Below are 11,038 nucleotides of genomic sequence, written 5' to 3'. Positions count from 1 at the left end.
CCAGGCTCAATCGATCCTCCCTCCTCAGCCTCCTGAGTAGCTGGGACTACAGATGAGCACCACCATGCCCAGCTAATTTTTTTATTTTTTGTAGAGATGAGGTCTCATGATGTTGCCCAAGCCAGCCTCGAACTCCTGGCTTCACGCAACCCTCCTCCCTCGGACTCCCAAAGTGCTTGGATTACAGGTGTGGGCCACCAGACTGGCCACATTTTCTTTTTTCATTTACGGACAGACACTTAGGTTGTTTCTATATCTTGGCTATTGGGAGTAATGCTTAATATCAGTATTGTAAAGAATTATTATGTATATATTCCTTGTTTTCTTTCCTTAAATATGGGTAAATAAAAAAGAAAAAATGGCCGACACGGTGGCTTATGTTTGTAATCCCAGCACTTTGGGAGGCTAAGGCAGACAGATTGCTTGAGCTCAGGAATTAAAGACCAGCTTGGGCAACAGGGCAAAACCCCATCTTTACAAAAAACACAAAAATTAACCAGGTGTGGTGGCACACACGTGTGGTTCCAGCTACTAGGGAGGCTGAAGTAGGAGTATTACTTAAGCTCAGGAGATTGAGGCTGCAGTGAGTTGTGATGGCACCACTGCACTCCAGTCTGAGTGACAGAGCAAGACTTTGTCAAAAAAAAAAAAAAAGCAAAAAGCAGAGTAAGGAGGCAACAGAGAAAGGAAAATGTTAGGTATCTAGTTAATAGAGAAAATGTTTAGTGACTATATAATTAGTGTTATAATTACATTAAAAGTTTTAAATAGAAATACTTTCAAATAGAAATTTTTTTTTCTTTTTTTTATTTTTATTATTATTATTATTATTATACTTTAGGTTTTATGGTACATGTGCGCAATGTGCAGGTTAGTTACATATGTAGACATGTGCCATGCTGGGGCGCTGCACCCACTAACTTGTCATCTAGCATTAGGTATATCTCCCAATGCTATCCCTCCCCCCTCCCCCCACCTCACAACAGTCCCCGAGTGTGATGTTCCCCTTCTTGTGTCCATGTGTTCTCATTGTTCAGTTCCCACCTATGAGTGAGAATATGTGGTGTTTGGTTTTTTGTTCTTGCGATAGTTTACTGAGAATGATGATTTCCAATTTCATCCATGTCCCTACAAAGGACACGAACTCATCATTTTTTATGGCTGCATAGTATTCCATGGTGTATATGTGCCACATTTTCTTAATCCAGTCTATCATTGCTGGACATTTGGGTTGGTTCCAAGTCTTTGTTATTGTGAATAATGCCGCAATAAACATACATGTGCATGTGTCTTTATAGCAGCATGATTTATAGTCCTTTGGGTATATACCCAGTAATGGGATGGCTGGGTCAAATGGAATTTCTAGTTCTAGATCCCTGAGGAATCGCCACACTGACTTCCACAAGGGTTGAACTAGTTTACAGTCCCACCAACAGTGTAAAAGTGTTCCTATTTCTCCACATCCTCTCCAGCACCTGTAGTTTCCTGACTTTTTAATGATTGCCATTCTAACTGGTGTGAGATGGTATCTCATTGTGGTTTTGATTTGCATTTCTCTGATGGCCAGTGATGGTGAGCATTTTTTCATGTGTTTTTTGGCTGCATAAATGTCTTCTTTTGAGAAGTGTCTGTTCATGTCCTTCGCCCACTTGTTGATGGGGTTGTTTGTTTTTTTCTTGTAAATTTGTTTGAGTTCATTGTAGATTCTGGATATTAGCCCTTTGTCAGATGAGTAGGTTGCGAAAATTTTCTCCCATTTTGTAGGTTGCCTGTTCACTCTGATGGTAGTTTCTTTTGCTGTGCAGAAGCTCTTGAGTTTAATTAGATCCCATTTGTCAATTTTGGCTTTTGTTGCCATTGCTTTTGGTGTTTTAGACATGAAGTCCTTGCCCATGCATATGTCCTGAATGGTAATGCCTAGGTTTTCTTCTAGGGTTTTTATGGTTTTAGGTCTAACGTTTAAGTCTTTAATCCATCTTGAATTGATTTTTGTATAAGGTGTAAGGAAGGGATCCAGTTTCAGCTTTCTCCATATGGCTAGCCAGTTTTCCCAGCACCATTTATCAAATAGAAATTGTAAGCGATTGTGACGATTTTCAGTTTTACTCAGGAAACAATGTAGCTGTTATATGCAATGGACTGCATTAGCATTAGAGGATGAAAATGTAAAACACACTTTCCTCTTTCAAGGCGCTAAGGTGCTTGTGGAGATAGACGGTCATAAGCAGAACTTTTCAACACACTGTGAGACACAGAAAGACAAATACTGCATGATTACACTTATATGAGGTAACTAAAATAGTCAAAATCACAGAATCAAAAAGTAGAATGGTGGTTACTGGGGGAGGGAGAGGGGAAAATGATGAGTTACTAGTCAATAGGCATAAAGTTTGAGATAAACTGGATTAATAAGCTCTAGAGATCTGCTGTACAACATTGTACCTATAGTCAAAAATACTATATTGTGCACTTAAAATTTTTTATAGGGTAGATCTCATATAAGTTTTCTTACCATAATAACGTTTTTGAAAATTAACCCAAGTTAAAAACAAAAAAAAGATTTTGTTCAAACAACTCTATATATGTGTGTGTTTTATATATACATAGTACAAATATATATCAATGCATGCATTATTAATTAATATGCATTATTAAATACACACTTAAAATGCATTACTAATTAAATAGTAATTAATATATGCATATATAATATATATGCATGCATGTTATACACAACTGCATATATAATATATATAAAATGATAAATGACACAATATAAATGTGTTCAAGGAGGGTCGATGAGCATGTCACCCAGTCTGGAGGAAGGAGAGTCAGGAATGGTTTCCTGAAGGAGATGACTGTGATCTCACTCTCAGTAGCTGAGTGACAGTTGTTGGGGATGAGTATAACATTCTTGGCAGAAGAAATCAAACTACCAATATGCAGAGATGAAAAAGCACATTTTGTATGAAGAGAAATATTAAGTAAGCTTATAGTGTTGAGGATAAAGAGCACACTGTAATAAGAGCAATGTGATAGAAAAGAGACAATTTACAGAGGACCTACATGCTAGAATAAAAAGTCTAGGCTTGTCCTAAAGAGAATGCAGAGACTTTGCAGGGTTTTAGGTAGAATAGAGATGAAGAAAGTTTGCATTTAGTAGATTATTCTGAAAGTAATGTGAAATATGATTCAGAGAAGAAGCAAGACTAGAGGCAGACAGTTGTATTTGGAGTAGGCTATTTCATTAGTCCAAGAGTAAGACTATGAGAACCTGAACCACAGTCGTGTAGTAAAAATGAAAGAAATTGTAAATTCAAGAATTATTTCAGAGGTAAAATTAGCTGGATTTAGTGATTGAATAAAAGTGGTATAGGAACCAAGTGGAGAAAGGAATCAGGACAAAAGCCAGGTTTATAACCTTCATGATTAGATGAATGATTATATCCATAGCAAGAGGAGGAAGAGAGAGAGAGAAAGAAACAGAGACAGAGAGGGAGAGAGGTGGGGGATGCGGAGGAGTGGTAACATAAATTCAATTTTTATTACTTCACTTTCATGAAGTTACATATGAGTCTGAACCTATGAGAAGAGTTTTGGGAAAAGATGTGGATTGAGAAGGGCAAAAAGCAGATGATGAAACCCTAAGTAGTGCAAACTTTATTTAATGGGCAGAAGTAGGAGTAAAAAGACTATGTACAAGGTCAAGAATAGTAATCAGAAACGTAGAAGCATAATCAGGAGAAAGTGGAATGATAGAAGCCAAGAAAAAGCAGTTTTCCAAGAAGGAGGGAATAGTGAATATTCACTGCCACAGAGGCACCTAGTAAAATAAAGGCTGAAACATACCTGTGTTCCCAATACATGTTCCCAAACATATATGCATTTCAGATTAAAATAAATGAATAATAAGTATAGAAGGCAATTTTCAGTTAGTTGAGAAGTTATTTACTCCATATTATTTCTTGTTATTTATATTTGTTTCATCTGTATCTTTCTCTTGTACCTTTTTTAAAAATTCAGACTTTCATATACTACTTTTGTATTTCCTAGTTCATTAAGGTTTATATTTAGTTGTATTAATTTCTTCCTTTTTCTCTTTGGCTTTCTTCATTGTTCTTTCTCTAGTTTTCAGATTTATTTGTTTAGAATTATTTATTCTCATTTTTATATTGACTGATATATTTTAAGCTAATATTTTACTCTGAATACTGCTTTAGTTATATCCTATAAATTCTGATATGCAATGTTTTCTTTATTGTTTTCTAGAAATTCTGTCATTTTAGTTTATATTTATTTTTTGACCCCAGAGTTGCTTAATAGAAAGTTTGTACATTTCCAGGGAAAATAGCTTTTCTATTTTGCTTAAGTTTTAAACGTGTTGCACTATGATCAGAGAATGTGACCTATATCAATTTATTTGGAATTTAATTAGATTTTCTTTATGACCTAACATATATGGCAAGTATTTATGACTGTTTTATGTGTGCCTAAAAATAAGTGTACTCTTTATTATTAGGGAACAGTGTTGATATAGATCCATAAGATATAAAGTATTAATTGTTAGAATCTTCTATATCTTTGACTAATATTTTGTTCACTTGAAATATTTTAGATAATACATTTTATTAAATTTTCTTCCTATTTCCTGTCATAAAGTTTCTGCTTTATGAAATTTACCATTACATTAATTTATTATAGATACTTATAACTGAATTGTGTCTCCTTTTGCAATTAAGGTTGTATAAAAGGTCCTTCTTTGATTCATTTATTGTTTATGGCAGGATTTTCACTTCATTAAGCCTAGGATCCTTGATTTTTTCTGTTGTTTAAATTGGTTGTACTTTTAAATAATGTACTTTTTTAAGAAAGTACAGTTATGGTACAGTACACTTAATTAAAATTTAACATCCTAGCCATTTTTAAGTGTATAGTTTAGTGGCATTAACTACATTCATGCTGTTGTACAACTGTAACCAGCACCCATCTCCAAAATTCTTTTCCTCTTGTAAGACTAAAGCTCCGAACCCACTAAACAACTTAGTATTTCCCTCTCCTTCCAGTTCTTGGCAACCACCATTCTACTTTCTGTCCCTATAAATTTGTCAATGCTAGGTATCTCATATGAGTAAAATAATACTTTTAATGCAATACTATATAATATGATAATATTTTCTTATCGTAACTGGCTTATATAATTTAACATGATGACCTCAAGTTGATGTCTTACTGTGGTTTTGATATACATTTCCCTAATGATTGGTGTTGGGCATCTTTTTATGTGTTTGTTGGCCATTTGTATATCTTGGCTGAAGAAATACCTATTTATATTCTTCACTCTTTGTTTGTTTGTTTGTTTTTGAGATGGAGTTTTGCTCTTCTTTCCTAGGCTCGAGAGCAATGACACGATCTCGGGTCAATGCAACCTCCGCCTCCCAGGTTCAAGCCATTCCACTGCCTCAGCCTCCCAAGTAGCTGGTATTACAGGCAAGTGCCACCACGCCCAGCTATTTTTTGTATTTTTAATAGTGACATGGTTTTGCCACGTTGGTCAGGCTGGTCTCAAACTCCTGACCTCAGGTGATCCAAGTGCCTTGGCATCCCAAAGTGACTACAGGCGTGAGCCACTGTGCCTGGCCCCTCACTAATTTTTATATTCTGTTATTTGCCTTCTTATTTTGAGTTATGAGAGTTTTTTTATATTCTGGATAAAAATCACTTATGAAACATATGATTTTTAAATATTTTCTCTGCTTTTGTGGGTGGCTTTCTCACTTTGCTGATTCTGTCCTTTGATCCTTACTCAATGTACTTTTTTCTACCCCTTTTTTTCTTTTTAACTATTTTGAAGAAGTTAGTTTTAGTTGTGCCTTTCGCACACAACATTGAGCTGGGTTTTGCTTTGGAACCAAATAAGAAAATGTTTTTCTGTTCTAATAGAAGATTTAAGTTCTTTATAAGAATTTTATAGATTTTTTAAATATCTATAGTGTGTGCAGATACAGCTTTTTAAAACTTTTCACTATATGGTCTGTTTTCATTGCTCATTATATTGCTGTTATTGCTGCTGTTGCAGTAGTTTTCACATTTATTTTGCTATTTAGGAAGAAGGGTATTTTTAGGTAGTTTATTTATGCTATTATTTTAAAATAATATCCTACTTCCACAGGTTTTGGGCAATGTCTGTTTGTTGTTATCATAAAAAAAAATAAAATTGGCTTTCAACTTCTTTCTTTCCTCTCCTTCTTTCCAACTCCTCCATTACCTAAGTTTATTCAATGTTAAGATCTTTCTTGGTGTTTATATTGGTTCTTTTAAATATGTTTGGAATTCTACTATTCTATTTCAGCTTTAAATTTTATTATTTGACTCCCACCTATAACCTATGAAGGAAGAAATGAAGGGAAGGAAGGACAGAAAAAAGAAAAGTAAAAGAAAGAATATAAGGAAGATAAAACAATTGAAAAGTCCATCAATGAAAGAATAATTAAATAAATTATGTTACCCCCGGCTTATAAAATGCTATTCAGTTATTATAAAGAATAAAGTCAACCTATATATGTTAACATTACAATTGCTTATTTTATTTTGGGTGAAAATATAAGTCCTACAACAATATATACAGTATGATATGTAATATATAGCCCACTTATATATGAAAAACAATATGTATATAAATACATATTTAAGTGTGTATATTTATGTCTGGGAAGAAACAGAGCAAACTCTTTACAGTGCTAATCTCAGGACCGAGGAAGTAGATCTGAGGTATTTGAGAAAATAAGGGCAATTATATCACTAATGTTATTTACATTTGTATTGTTTGGATTGTCTTACAGTGTCAAAGAGCTGCTCCTTTATTTTAGGAAAATAATAAATTACTTTAAAATTGTAATTTTAAAAATATCTTGTTATAGAGTAATTTACTTGATGCTAAGTATAGACATTAACTGAATTTGTATTTTCTCATAAATTGTTTCTAAAGTACATAATGACAAATTAAAACGCCTGTCAAATTGAAACGTTGCATATTGTCTAAAAACTAGTCTTTCATTTAAATTTGAGAACTGTGTTAGGCAAACTACTTCTTGGTTTTGGTTAGACTTTTTACACTTCCCATTGCCTCCATTTATTCTCAAAGGAATCATGCTCGGTTTCCCTGAATTTGGTTTTAATGTGTAATGTTCTCTAGCATTTTGATCTTTCTTTTTCTTGAAGAAAAAGACAGATATCAATAAATTCTTAACTTCCCTTTGAGAAATTAAAGTTTCTCTGTGCAGAACCAGGGAGCATCCTTCTGAGCTTTGGAATACCCTGGGGCAATCACCATGTTAGTGATTCTTTGATCTTTGACTTAGTGTCTGTCCTATACTACAAGGATGGCACATCTTCTAAGAAAAGTTTGCTTTCATATTCATCAGAATAAAATTTATCTTACAAAATAAAACTAAAAAGCAAAATGGTAATTATTGTAACATTATTTTCAACATCTCACAAATCTAATTGAAGTGATAATTCAATGAAACTATTACAATTTGCCAAATCACCTGGCTAGATTGTGCCTTTTCATCAAGGTATCTTTTGCTTCTGCCATCATCTCACTTTCTATATGACTTTTTCAAACTTTCTCGCCTCTCCTCAATCCTTCAACTTGTCTCCCACGATAGCCCTCCACAGGGGAAATAAAAAACACATGACATGAATGTGCTTATTCCTGCCACAAATTCACTTCCCAGCCAAGGGCCATCCCTTTACTTATGGCACTGGTCCCATCTCTTCTTGTTTTTTCAAGAATCTTCTACAATCTGTTATGCAATATTTTCTCAACATCTTCCACCTGGTTCTTCATTTCAATGTAATGTAAACATGCTCAAACTGTTCAACCTTCTCTCATTTTATTAAAACAAAAACTTTCTTTATGTATTTCTTTCTTTTTTTTTTTTTTTTTTTTTGAGATGGAATCTTGCCCTGTCGCCCAGGCTGGAATGCAGTGACTCAATCTCGGCTCACTGCAACCTCCACCTCCTAAGCTCAAGCAATTCTTCTGTCTCAGCTTCCTGAACAGCTGGGATTACAGGCTCATGCCACCATGCCCAATTTTTGTATTTTTAGTAGAGACAGAGTTTCACCATATTGGTCAGGCTGGTCTTGAACTGCTGACCTCAGGTGACCCACCTGCCTCAGCCTCCCCAAGTGCTGGGATTATAGGCATGAGCCACAGTGCCCAGCAGACCTCCTTTATTTCTATCTCCCCATTCACTGTCACACATATTGGCAGGCTCACTACATTCATATTTCTGATTTTTTGTACCTTACATTTATTCCTCATCCTACTCTCGTCTCAATTTCATACTGGATGCTCTTTCTTTCAAGGTAATCAATAATAACCAAACAGCATTTTTAGTCCCCATCTCTTCTGCTTCTCATTCAAATAGTTTGGCCATTTCTTATCAGTTTCCTTTGTTGTGTCTTGTTCTATTCCCAAACACTAAACTTTGGGTGCCTCAAAGCCCTGAAGTAGGCCTACATCTATCTTCACCTTGAAAAACTCATCTATTACCTTAGTTTTATTAAATACCTACTGACTTATGACTCCAAATTATGCCTAGTGCTCTGTTCTGATACCCAGGCTTATGTAACTGTTACAGATTGAGCTACCCATGGAAGCCAGCTTTGAGATGGAAATTAGCAGACAAAAGGACTTTCAGAGAGTATTCTTGGGCTTCACACCTGGGGAAGGGAAAGGAAGGAAGTAAAAAGGGAGCAGTTGAGTTGCAATGTCATTTCAACCAGAAGCCTCAGTCAATACTATGAGGAACTCAGAAGCTGAAATTACTCTTTAGAACTGTCCTGAGTTTGGGTGAGGAGCCTTTTCTTTATAAGTCCTGTTGATCAGTCGTTAGTGTAGGCCAACCTGGGAAGAAGCTATGACCTTAGTGAAAGAGGCTCCCTTCAGCTGAGACAACCCCTTTTAGGGAACTGATAAGTGAGAGCTCCCAGTAGCTGGAAAAGTAAGTCTTTGTGTTTGTGAAGGAAATCTAGGTGGTTCATCAAAGCATTAACCATAAGAATCAAGTGCTTCCTCAAGAATCACTTGAACCTGGGAGGAGAAGTTTACAGTGAGCTGAGACAGTGCCACTGCACTACAGCTCTGTCTGGGTGACAGAGCGAGACTCTGACTACAAAAAAAAAAAAAAAAAAAAAAAAAAAAAATCAAGTGCTTACTTAGTCTTTTCACTTGCCTATCTCACAGATACCTCAAAAGCACATTTCCAAAATTATTAATAAAACTCTTCATGCTAATCCCCACTCCCTCCCATTGCTTCTCCTTCCCATTCTTCCTGTCATATTTAGATAGCCACTTAGTCAAGCCAAAACCTAGGAGTCCTCCTGAACTCTTTTCTCTACCTCACTGTCCCCCACATCTAATCAATTATCATTATAATGATGTCACATCCTAAATATCTTATTTCAGCCTAGTTTGTACCATCCTGCTGCTGCCACCGGTGTAGGTGACTACCTTATCTTTGCCAGATGACTGCCTTGTTTTCCTCAGTGATTTCTCTTTGCCCACACTTTTTGCCCTTCAGATCAGTCTCTCCATATTACAGTCAGTGATGTCTTTAAAAAATTCCCAGTAAGCATCGCATTCTATTTAGTGACTTCCAAAATCTTTAATTTGACCTACAAAGGCCTTCACAATCAGGGCTCCAACCTCTCCAAGTTTCACGTACTCCTCTCTGTCCTTCACTCCTTTTCACTCAATCCACACTGGGTTTTTATTAGCTTCTTGGAAACGTCATGTTCTTTGCTGTATTTCATGTTCTTTCTCTACATGAATTCTTATCATTTCTCCCATCCAATCTCAGCCTATATGTCACTTATATATCACTTCCTCACTGAAGACTTTTTAAACACCCAGTACTAGGCAGTATCATCTGGTGTTTACTGACAAAGATGGTGTCTTTGCTGCCATGCCTTATTTTGTAAGGATTTGCTTATATCTTTCTTCCGCTCTGAGAGACAAGCTTCACAAGAGCAGAAATAGTCTGTGTCTTATTCATTGTTTTATTTTCAGTGCTTAGTGTAATGCCTAGCATATAGTATGAGCTTTGACTTTGCAAATGCCATTCCTTCTACTTGAAGTGTGTTTCCTAGTCTTGTAAACCTCAGACTTACTTTTACTTTTTTCCAAGAAGCTTCCTATATCATACTCATACAAAAAAAAAAAAAGTTAAATACTACCTACTTTGTGCCACCACTTTACTTTGTACATGCTTCCACTGTTGCACTTTTCAAAATTTTTATTTCTTTAGCATGTGGAGTTTACTTTGAGCTGCACTGCCTAAATAATTTTTTATCTCCTCTCAACATATAAAAATCAGTGCATTTCACAATTAACAAATCAGAACATATGGCAATATGGATACAATATTCCCCCATGACAATTATTCACCTTGAGCGAAGTAGTTGTCCAAGTTAAACAGTGCATGCCATCTCCAGTTCACTAGAAATATCACTAGATAAGCCACAATCATCACCCATTTTGAGTCTGCAATCACTAGTACAAGTTTATCTCTTACTAAGTAAGTAGTTCCTTAATTTGTGAGTTCTTTGAAATAACAAGGTGAATTTTAATCATTTTGAATCCTGCACTACCCAACATGTTCCCTGGGATATAGCAGGTGCTCAATAATGTTATTTAATTGATAGATTACTAACTTTATTTAAAAAGATTAATGCTTTTCTGTTGATATTTAATTTTAATTAAATTTCCATTTTTATGAGTTCCACTGTGGGAACCTACTATAGGAGATTAACTAAAATAATGAATATGAACTCAAGGACAGTTCTGAAATATACATGTTTAACATTGAATGAATTAATACTTATTTAATCCACAGAGTTAGGTCAGCTGTGGCGTCATTTCCAAAAGAAGCTATTTCATACGCAGCAGTAGAGAATTGTACTTTGGGCATTTGAGAATATCATCGTAATGAGAAACTAAGATCTTGAGTTAGAAAAACTGAGTAGTTTC

Source organism: Pongo pygmaeus, chromosome 1 (assembly GCF_028885625.2).
Source record: "Pongo pygmaeus isolate AG05252 chromosome 1, NHGRI_mPonPyg2-v2.0_pri, whole genome shotgun sequence".
Taxonomy (NCBI): Eukaryota; Metazoa; Chordata; class Mammalia; order Primates; family Hominidae; genus Pongo; species Pongo pygmaeus.
This window is presented reverse-complemented; position numbering follows the sequence as displayed.